The sequence below is a fragment of the Peromyscus maniculatus genome, chromosome 2 (genome assembly GCF_049852395.1).
Source record: "Peromyscus maniculatus bairdii isolate BWxNUB_F1_BW_parent chromosome 2, HU_Pman_BW_mat_3.1, whole genome shotgun sequence".
Taxonomy (NCBI): Eukaryota; Metazoa; Chordata; class Mammalia; order Rodentia; family Cricetidae; genus Peromyscus; species Peromyscus maniculatus.
In genome coordinates, this window is record NC_134853.1 from 13,076,192 (window position 1) to 13,087,949 (window position 11,758).

General features: G+C 36.5%; 1 long non-coding RNA gene across 1 annotated transcript; it reads right to left on the reverse strand.

Moving 5' to 3' along the window:
* Window positions 1-418: 418 nt before the first annotated feature.
* On the reverse strand, window positions 419-10,610 carry LOC143271633 (uncharacterized). Its single transcript, XR_013048835.1, has 3 exons — window positions 10,544-10,610; window positions 2,663-2,709; window positions 419-685 (listed from the first exon to the last, which is right to left on the reverse strand). It is a non-coding gene; the product is annotated as an uncharacterized LOC143271633 (long non-coding RNA).
* Between the last annotated feature and the right edge of the window lie 1,148 nt (window positions 10,611-11,758).

An 11,758-nucleotide genomic window follows, 5' to 3' on the forward strand; every position in this document is an offset into this window, starting at 1 on the left:
AAGTGAAGAGGGCCAGCTGTAGCCTTAGAGACAGTGGCTGAGGGTATGTCAGCCTCCAAAAGTACCAGAGGGTATTGGACACTCAGTGGTCACTTCTTCAGACTCAGGGAAATATTGACACTGACCAAAGGGGAAAATTATCTAATTGCTGCTTGTGGATGAGGTACTGAGCAATGAGTGAGCTAGAGGTGAGTCTGTTGAGGGTGGACTAGAGATGAGGACAGGGTCGCAGTGAAGCTTAGGGAAAACTCGGGCACAAGGAGAACCTATCCTGGGTTTCATCACCAAATGTCAGTGTTACAGCTTGGATGGAAATGGAAAGGTATCTTGGCATTCAAGAGCCAAGGAATATCACAAAGTCACACCACATAACAAACCTCAATACAAGAAATTTATTGGAAGACAAAAAGAACCAGGAGTGTGACTGACTCTGCTCAGGCTGGAAACAGTAGAGAACTGAGCAGAAGGCAGGACTTATATAGAGTTACTAGGGGATGGGAGGAAGGGGAACTTTTCAGGGTGATGCTTTCCAGGGTGAAGATTGGTGGGATTTCAAGTCCAAAGATCAGGCTTTTCATTCTGTAGTGTGTGGGGCTGGGTGCAGCAGTTAGGGCAGTTAGAGTGCTCTGTGGGTCAAACTGGCAGTTGGAGGTCCTTGAGGGAGTGGTTGGGCTACTTCAATGGTCTATATAGAAGAAAAACAAGACCTCTAAATGTTCATCTGCACTAGGTTTCAACAACTTCTCATACATAATTTTTATTACTGATCATTTTTAATATGGCCTCTAACCAGGAGGCACTTATTGCAGCCATGTATATAATTTGTGTGTTCTCAGATTTTAAAGAGTTTTCAGTCACTGTTATATTTTCATGGCAAGTTGACATGTATAGACATTTAAGAAATTTCTTACAAACATGAATAATTTCAGTATGTTATTAAACTGCAAAAGTTTAGACATTTATTTATGAATGCCATTTTGATATTTTGTATTCATTCTCTCATAGTTCCAATGTGGAAGGGACTCATTAGGACCCATTTAAAAAAAAATCTTTGTTTAACAAACCAAGATAATAAGGGCAGATGTGACAGGGCTTTCACAACTCTCTCTCTCTAAATATATATGTATATTTAAATGTATTGGCTAATACAACAGCATTATTAAAGTGCAAATTGTTGGACACATAATTTTCCAGAATATTAAATATATAAAATAGTCATAATTTAAAGTCCATGGATTTTGAGGGCATGATGGTGAAGAATATGTGCATGAGTAAATGTTTTTATAGTCATTCAGTTTGCTGACATTTGATCTTTTACTTGTTTTAATCATAAAAAAATTCTCTCAAAACCTCTTAATTATAATTTTCCTAAACTCGAAGCCCAGTACTCTTTATTTTGGATATTTTCATTGACTGAAAACTTTGCAGTAAGTAGTTCAGACCTACTAATTAGGAGATCCTTTTCTTCCCTCATTTGTTTATTCTCTGAGTAAAGCAACAGAACATTTGCGCTTTCATTCTATTCACGACAATTTAATTAGACATCTTTCAGAAGGTTCTAAGGTTATTGATATTTCCCCCAGATTAATGGCTTCACTCAATGTGTCTCTATAGGTTAGCATCCTTTTACGATAGAGTATGGGCATTCTCCCACAGGAACAAGCAACCAGCTTAGCAAACAGAATAATTGGTACTATTCTTTTCACACACACAAAAGTAAGTTAAAACAGGATAGAGCTTTTATCATCAATTGATTCTTAGAAGTCTTTTCTTGATATTTCAGCCCCAAGGCTTATATCAAAGTTGTTTCCTTCAATGTAGAAACTTCAAGCTTCCAATTCACCAGTCCGCAAACCCTGAGCATCAAAGCAGACCTGCCCTGTGATCCACGGCTAAACACTTACTTTCTTCAAGTGATGCTTAGTGCTCTGATTCAGCATCAAGATCTAAGGTTGCTGTTATGACAAGATAAATTAGGAAGCCCTACGATTACACCCTTTGGCCTCCACTGAGATCTTCCTGAACAGAAGCACTTGTCTCTGATTCCTCTTTGACACTTTATTGTTTCCATATGGCAGCCATTGCTCAGAATTCACACTTGACCAACAGACCACACTTTCCTGAGAGATTGACATGTGTGGAGCCTGCTGCTTCACAGGTTAGCTGCTGGGAGTTCATGGAAACCAAAGGCTCTGCAACTGCATAGTATCTTCTTTTTCACTATCATTTTATTTAATGCCAGAACACATATATTTTTATATAATACTGAACACAGAAGTTTTAAAATCTCTGTTTTTAAAAAATTCTCTGGTATTTTCTTTCATCTATCATCCTGATGGTTTTGCAGTTCTATTTTTATTTAAAGACACTGTAGTTTTAAAATCATCATCATCACTATCATAGTCACCAATCTAATTGTTATCCAATTTCATGTAAACAATAGGAAAACACACACACACACACACACACACACACACACACACACACATATGTGTATACACACGAAAATACCCACATATATTTAAAATATTGCCTGGTCATACAACTTCCTCATGTGTTATTTGCTATATTTTGTTCTGATGTGATACTCCAAAATATGTCCATTTTTCATCATGCTGGAGATCAAACTCAGTTGCCCATATGTGCCTTGCCCCTGACTTACCATTGAGATTCCCTGATCTTCTAGCCTCAGCTATATCACCTTGGCACCTGAGAAAGTAGCAGAAGCAGGAAAGTCATTCTCACCTTCCCGCTGTGTTTCTTCAAGAATGCTGTGAAGCTGGGCGGCGGTGGCACACGCCTTTAATCCCAGCACTTGGGAGGCAGAGGCAGGCAGATCTCTGTGAGTTCAAGGCCAGCTTGGGCTACCAAGTGAGTTCCAGGAAAGGCACAAAGCTACACAGAGAAACCCTGTCTCGAAAAACAAAACAAAACAAAACAAGACAAAAGAATGTTGTGACACTTTCTTTTCAGAAGTACCCTCTTTATTCCCAGAAGCAGGAATCCTTACCCCTGAAGATAAAAGGACACAGAAGGATGTGAACAGTTGTTAATATCTGATACTTTGCTATCAATAGCTCCTGCCTCCTTTCCCTAGTCAGTCTTCTCTATGTTTACATAGTTCATCAAACCTAGAATCTTGAGGTCTTATTTTTCACAATGCCTCTTCTTGCACAGGGATGTTTATCTCATAAATTCAAATGCTTTACGTGTTAATTCATTCTTATAACGGTGGTGGCAGACATGAATATCGCAAGGCAATAATGAGTAAAAAATTTTTCCTCCTTTATAGAGTCCACATACCATTATACAAATACAAAATAGATGCTTATAATCCACTTAATTTTTCTACCACGTGCTATTAAAAAGAGATGGAATAATTTGGAAATATTGTGTTCTTGCTATTTAACAGTAGCAACAACAATTAAGAAATTGAGAGTAAATAATAACTTCAAGCACAACAGAATAGTTCTACCTTTACATGAATCTTCTTAATTTTAAAATTTTTGTGTTTATATATGAGTATTTTACCAACATGTGTGTCTGTGCATCATATGTATGCAGTACCTCCAGAGCCAAGGAGAGTGTCAGAACCCATGTGTCTTAGTTAGGGTTTTTTTTTTTTTTTTTTGGCTGTGAAGAGACACCATGACTATGGCCACTCTTATAAGGAAAACATTTAATTGGAGTGACTTTCTTACAGTTTCAGAAGTTCAGTCCATTATTATAATGAGGAACATGGATGCAAGCAGGCAGATGTGCTCCTAGAGCTGAGAGTGCTACATCTTGCAGGCAACAGAAGTCAAATGAGACACACTGGGCAAGTCCTGAGCATTGGAAACCTCCAATCTCCCGCCACTGTGTTAAATCTCAGATGTAGCTGCAGTAGGCAAGAAAATGCCCTTCCCTGTATTCTGAATGAGCAAACCCCCTGGAAATTGGTGCCAAGCTCTGATTAACTTATTGCTATATTCTTTTGAACCCAAATAAAGCATTTTCTTGGCTAAAATGAGCAAGCACTTCAAATCTTGAATCCAGTCACCCAATAGACACAGGTACATTTATTTCTTCCAAGCAAAAACAAGTCCTATTAAAACAAAGTCTATAATAAATGCTGGTGAGACCAGCTTTATCCATTCCAGCTCAAGAATGTTGATTAAAGTCTTTAGGCTGGATTTGCTTACCTCAGGTTCTAATAGAAAGTATTCACAGAGGAGGCACAGCTTGGGAAGAGTGGCATCAACTTTACAATTCATAAAGAGTAAATAGCAGCTGGTTCCGGGGAATATTTGTGTCTCTTTATCATGAGAAAACTATTAAACACCAGGGTCTTCTGTGCGTTGTTGTGTTTTCCATGTCCCCTGCAAAACTTGCATTTAGTTTTGACTGTTTTTTTTTAGCTTTATTCTTGAGCACTTCATGTATGTGTGTTCAATGAAATACTATCATGCTTGCCCCCATTTCATGCTTTACATCCTCCCATGCCTCTCTCAATAGGCCTCCCTCCCAAACTCATGCCTTTAAAACCAATCCACTAAGTCCACTTAGTGGGGTCTATGTGTGTATGAGTACAGATTTATCCACTGGCACATGGGAAAGCTACCAAGAGGCAAATCTTCAAAGAGGAATTACTCTCACATCTCCACAAACCATCAGTTGTCAACAGCTCCTCAGTAAGGAATGCCACTTGGAGATGATCTATTCCATCTTTGCTGGCTTGATAATGTACAGGGAGCCACAGCTGCAATGAGTTCATGAGTGCGATCGTGATGTCGTATTTCAGAAGGCACCATTTCAGAGCACTCCTGCCCATCCTCCAGTTCTCTACTCTTTCTGTATCCTCTTCTGTCATGTGCTCTGAGCCCTGAGGGGGAAGGAATTGATATACTGATTCTGCACTTTGAGTAGTTATGTGTCTTTCTGTTGACTGATGTGCAGAGCACAAAGAAGCTTGTCTGACCAAGGTTGAAAGTAATGTATATTTATGGGTATAAATATAAATAAATATCTAGGAACCTGTTTGACAGTATGACTAGTCAACAAAGCAATATCGGGTTCCACCCTTGGCCTATGAACTTGCCAACCATAAGATTTTTCTGGATTGAATACCAGGCATCAGATTTCTTCCTTTTGGGACAGGCCTAAGATTCAATTAGAAAATCATATCCTTTCTCCTTCAGCATCCTGGAGAGCACCTTCTAGCATTATAAAAGCTAGCTATCAGGGAAGAATTTTCTAGGTGGTTTCATATTGGTTTCTGTATATGCTATAGCCAGTGTGTGTTATCTTCAGCAATAGGGCCTTACCATGTAGTTATGGATGATAATCAAGGCAATAGCTTGGGGTGCTTTTCTTTAAACTCTGGTACCTACATAATAAACTCTCAGGGAGGTATCCTATACCTTGCACAGCTATTTTTACCAGTAACTCATGTATTCTGATTATAACTTTGTCTACCAGTATCATGTATTTCAGCTTAAACTCTGTCGTTTTATTTTTAAGGTTGCATTTCAAAATTAGCTTCTCAACTAGTAGGGTTATAGAAGGTATATAGATTTAGATTGGCAAACACACTAATTACTCACGCCTCTATCCATCCCCCATCCCTGCCTAATCCTTTAATCCCTAATGTGCCCCTGTTTTATTCATGTCTTTATATATGATACCATTCTTCCATTATTGTTTTTAACTGAGTTGTGAGATAGTATGTGTCTGTATGGTTTTCCATACATCTTTTGTTTGGGTTACCCCTTCCTTCATCCCTTTGTTTTCCCATATTTTCATGTTCTTCCCTTTCTGCTCCAAGTATTGCAACTTTCTATGTTTATTTTACTGTAATGTATTATCTACCTTTCCTTAATGTGACCATCAAAAAACAAACAAAAAAGCCACTTTGTACTTATAGTCTTATTTATTTTTTAATTAAAAAATTTTAGTTTTATTCATTTTACATACCAACCACAGATCACCTTCTCATCCCTCCTCCTGCTTCTCCCCAGACCCACCCCCCGAAAAAGGTAAGGCCTCCTATGGGGAGTCAGCAAAGCCTGGTACATTCAGTTGAGGTAGGACCAAGCTCTTCCCCCCTGCATTAAGTGTGAGCCAGGCATCTGACAATAGGTAATGAGCTCCAGATATATATATGGAAGTTATATAGAAATAATTGAAGGTCAGCTCTGTAATAAAACTAAAACTGAAGATCGAAACAAAGATGTAATAATATTGCATGTTTTTAAAAATTTTTGGTTGGAGATGAAGTGCTGAGTACATAAATGGGTAAACTAGGCCTCAGAATTTAAAATAGTTACAATTATGCCCTACAGGATTTTCACTTGTCTAAGATCTAATCAGTAAATATGAATCAGTTAACATACAAAGTGATATTCTTCCAGGAAAACCCTAGTTTCTGCAAACCATTGAATAAGCTTTATAATTTTCATTGAGACCTAATGGAACAGACCAAGACCTGGTTTCATTCATTATCCAACAAGGGTCCCATGAAGACTCATGTTGGAATTGTGTACTTTTTTTGTTTGTTTGTTTGAGACAGGGTTTCTCTATGTAGCTTTGCACCTTTCCTGGAACTCACTCTGTTGCCCAGGGTGGCCTTGAACTCACAGAGATCCGCCTGCCTCTGCCTCCCGAGTGCTGGGATTAAAGGCGTGCGACACCACCGCCCGGCGTATTTGCACTTTCTTACAGCTGTCCTTCAATACTCCTCCCTGTACTCCATTCCTTTTTGTTCTTCCTTTATTCAAATTATTCCAGAGCAAGAAAGATGCAAGCTGTGGACTTTGTTACAGTGGTACCCTAAACAAAATAATTTACTCACTCCTTTCCTATCTACCTGCAGGGAAATATTTAGCCAACTTTTATTATGACATTATTGACATTGTATTTTAGAAGGCTCCTCTTTAATTTGACTATTGATTACATGTTTGAATATTTGGAGTGTTTAATTCTGACCCCTGAGATGATAACTTTCATTATTTGTTTGGTTGAAAATGTAAGACTTATGAAGACAAAATACCTTTTTTTTTTATTTTTCAAAGAATTCAAAGCACATAACTCACTGCCACATTTAAAATAGACCTTAATGCATATTAGCAGCATTGAAACTATTAACAGTGGACTGGGAAAAAAAATACACTTTCTTTCCCTAGACTTACTATGTTCCAAATGAATTTAGATTTTGATCTTGATTCTTCTTCCATATATAAGCCTAAAATACAAGCAATATTTTTTTCTCTTTGCCTTATATATTTAATTTTCAGAATTCTCAAGTGTATGGCACTTAATTAAACTAAAATTAATTTCATCAAAATGGCCATTGATGAACTGGAAAATACTATAGGAAGAAAACTTTAATAAAAATTACAGTGTCAGGTTTTTACTTTATTTTCAGTTATCTTTATTTTTCTTAACCAATTATTTGATTATTATAAAATTGGTAAGTTACTCTCTCATTATATGAGAGAATGCTTTAAAACCTTTTCTAATATTTGTGTATTAATTTAGTAACTTTTTAATATTGGTTTGAATTATTTATTTTATTTTACAGGATAACTTAAAGGAAACCTATCTGAATATCTGATAACTATTTATATTATTATTTGTGTACACGTTTAAGCTTGGAATCCCAAAGGTCTACTCTGATACCCATTAATCTTTTTGTGTGTGCATGTGTGTATACTGTTAAGAATGGAATTAAGACAGGCTCTCTGCCACTTGGGCTAAATCTCACACAGATTTAGAAATTCTTGAGAGGCTCACATTTTAATTGACTGAGAATGCAATACAGAGGAAAAATACATAAATCGGGAACAATTTTAAGCAGTAAAGATATGCGTTATCTATGTGATAATCGAGTGATGAGGAACCATTCATCCTGGCAGAGCTGTGTCTACAGTAGCTTGTCTCTGATTCCTTTGTTTGCCTCCTGACTTTGAAATGATTTCTGAAACAAGTAAAGTAGCAACCTCATTTTCTATGTTCATTTGCATAATTGCCATCATAACTTCTTTTATCTTCCATCCGTGTGTGACAAAAAGCTCAGAATGTTTTTATAAATCACTACTTTTTACACGCTTTTCCAAAGAACTATTTAAAAAGTTGGTGATTCTGGGGCTCATCCTTATAATTATTAAACTAAGAGAAAACAGGTGTCTTTTAACAGTATGAACACTTAGAATAAATTGGGCAGTAATTTAAACACTTAGTATAAAGAAGAAAATATATAATAGGGACTCATTATGACATGCCTTAATTTGGTATTGGAATATAAATAAGATTAAAATACAGGAATACTGAATAAAAATCAACCCCTTTGACTATGATTTTAATGACTGATACAAGTTTCTTTGAAATTAAAACAAACATTGGATAAAGAAGATAAGCTTTCCACTCTCAATCTTGAGCAAATTATGGTATTTTGACTTTAGCATATCTGAGATAAACTAGCAGACAAACAAAACCAGTCATAGTTTGATAGTGAGTTGAATATAAGGCTGCATAAGTAACAGATTTTACCTCCAAAGTAGTAATTTCTTCATAGGAGTGTGTGTGTGTGTATTTTGTGTGTGAAGCCTGTGTTTCCTGTATGTGTGTCCTTCTCTTGTCCTATGCATGCACATGGAAGTCAATCTCAAGTGTTGTCTTCTATTGCTTTCTACCTTAGTTTTTTCAAAGTCTTTCAGGGAACCTGGAGCTCACTCTCTTGGCGAAATAATGACAGGCCAGCAAACCCAAGAATCGTCCTTTCGCTGTCTCCTCAGTGTGACCTATGACATATTTTACTATCCACAGTGTTTAAGAGGATTCTTGTAATCTCTTTTGGCTAGAAGGCAGAACTGATAGAATGAATGAATGAGTGTGTGTGTGTGTGTGTGTGTGTGTGTGTGTGTGTGTGTATCACAAGCAGGTTTATTAGATTGGTTTATGTGATAGTATCTAGGTATTCCAACAATGTCTGTTTCACCCACTACTATTAATCTGGCACTGAAGGTCTGGAAGATTCTTGGAGAGCGGCTGTTTTTCACTTCATGGTGAAAGTCCAAAAAGCCTGGGTTCTATTATGAGAGAAAGAATAGAGCAACAGCAGATCTGCAGCAACAGAGTAAATAAATTCTGCACCAAGACTCAAAGGCAATGAGGCAAAAAGAAAAGCTATTTCCTTGTCCCTTCTTTTATCTGAGCTGCCACATTTAAGATGGGTTTCTCCAGTCTAATAACCTGATCAAGAAAATCCCTCACCCTCCCTATCAAACACAAAATGTTCTGTGAGACACTCAATGGGATGGATACCTTAAAATGGAAGGTAAGACTGCTACACAGGGATATTTTTATATAACAATGTCATCAAATTACCAGGAAAAGTGGTGGATTTTCACTGGTTGGAATAATAGAAAAAAATTTATCTCTTTGTTGATCCTAGATCATGTTAACCACTAAGATCATGATCAAAGGACTTAGACTCAGGTCTGAGCTTATCAAGCAAGCCCACTGAACCATTTGACCAATTTTTAGTTTTTAGATAATTAAAATTTTAGACATGAGATGGTTTAGAAATTCTACTGAAAGATGATTTGTTTTCATTGTAATATAAAATAAAATACCAGAATGTGAAATTACATAACATCAAGATCTGTTACATTTAAGAATACTAAAAGAAGAAATGAAGAAAATAGTCCATGTATAAAAATGTGTGTACTAAATAATTCTAAAATTTATTTTAATAAATGTGATTGTATTCTTTCTGGCCAAAATCAAAGTGGCTGGTTTTTTTTTTTTTTGTATTCTTTATATAGAATAACAGAAAATACAACCTCTAGAAGTATTTTGAACACTTGTTTGAATTCTTATTTATTTCCATTTTTGTATTTCAACCTACTTAGCTTATTAGATGAGTATTTTAATTTGAACATTTCAAAAAGCAATTACACTAGTAATTTTTTATGACATACTTGTTATTTTATGATTTATGTGTTTTATCTAAATCTTGGGAAATAGTGGAATGTTTTTGGCACACTTGTTTAAAGATGAGAGAGATTACAGCTGTAGACATTAGCTCAGTGTTTGAAGATTATCATTCCAGGTGTATGGAAAAGCTAAGACAAACTCTGCACTCAGGCTGAGTGCCTATAGGGGCGCTACTGTTTCTATTCTAGTACACCAGAACTTATCTCTGAGCAACATTGACTATGAAATAAATATGCCTAATCCTATGGTATATTACCACGAAAAGAATCACAGCATGTAAACTGAAAAGCAATAGCATGCTTACACCTCGAGAACGCTTTGCAAATAGCATCCCCCTTTAATCCAAAACAAAGTAACACCCACTTCCCTGTCCCATAGTTTGTTTAAAGAAGCCAAAGGTGCCAAGGTAGTATGTTACAGGCTAATTTCCTCCAGTTAATATTGTATGTAAAGACCATATATTTATGGGTTCAGAAATCAAGTGAGATGGGCTCATGGTCACAAATTTTATCAGTTCTTCTGATATGCCACTAATATATTTCCTCCTCCTCCTCTTCTTCTTCACCTTCTCCTTCCTTCTTCTCCTCCTCTTCTTCTCCTTCTTCTTTTCTTCTTCTTGTACTCTGTTGGGCTGTTTGGCTTGTTTTCAATCTCAGAATGTTCTATTATGAGTCACACAATGGGTTAACTTAAAATGGAAAATGAGACTGCTACACATGGGTATTTATATATAATAATGTCATCAAATTACCAGGAAAAGTGATGGATTTTCACTGCTTAGTATAAGTGTTTGTGAGTTAAAAGACATTGTTAATAAAGAGTAGGTTATGCCTATGGTGAAAATGATTCCTTGGAATGCTTCCTTCTCCTCCTGTTACTTGTGGTTCAAATAGAGAAAACATTACAGTTGTCCAATCCAGTCAGGGATGAACCAATGCAGACTATTCAGACAGTATTAAAAGTTTGAGTCATCTCAGCAAGTGTGGAACTTTGATCAGCTGAGGGCCCCTGAGACCAAAAATACATAGTGACAGAAGTTAGTTGTAACCTGGCAAGTATCATGTTACTGAATATATAAAGAAACATTTTAGCCGGGAGGTGGTGGTGTACACCTTTAATCCCATCTCTCGGGAGGCAGAGCCAGGCGAACATCTGTGAGTTCGAGGCCAGCCTGGGCTACCTAGTGAGTTCCAGGAAAGGCACAAAACTACACAGAGAAACCCTATCCTGAAAAAACAAACAAACAAACAAACAAACAAAAAAAGAAACATTTTAACAGTCAAGCACATTTTTCTATTTTAGATATATTAGTATATTAGTTAACCAATATTTCACTTTGCAGTTATTTTTCTCCTGCTAACATCAGATTATTGCTTTGAGATATTCAAAGATGCAATATTTAATTTATAATACCATACAGGAGCTATCATTTGGTGAGAGAAATGTGACATCTACTGAAAAAGTCTGGAATAATTTTGTTTGTGTACAGTGCAAGGTTGTAACATAACCTAACTACTATCTTTACAAATTAGTTTTTATTACAGGTGGTGTGTTTGAATGCCTAGCTGGTAAAGGGCAAGTTGTGACAGACTTAGAAAGTGTGGGTAAACTGATCCACATTTGTTTGACTTTTTTATCCTTTTAAAATTTGCTCATATTTAGACAGAATATATAAAAACTATGGGAGACACATCAGCAACTTCAGCTACCACTGTTGTTTGTTTTTGCACTTTTAGGGGCCTACCACCCAGCTCACAGATAAATCGCACACAGAGGCTTA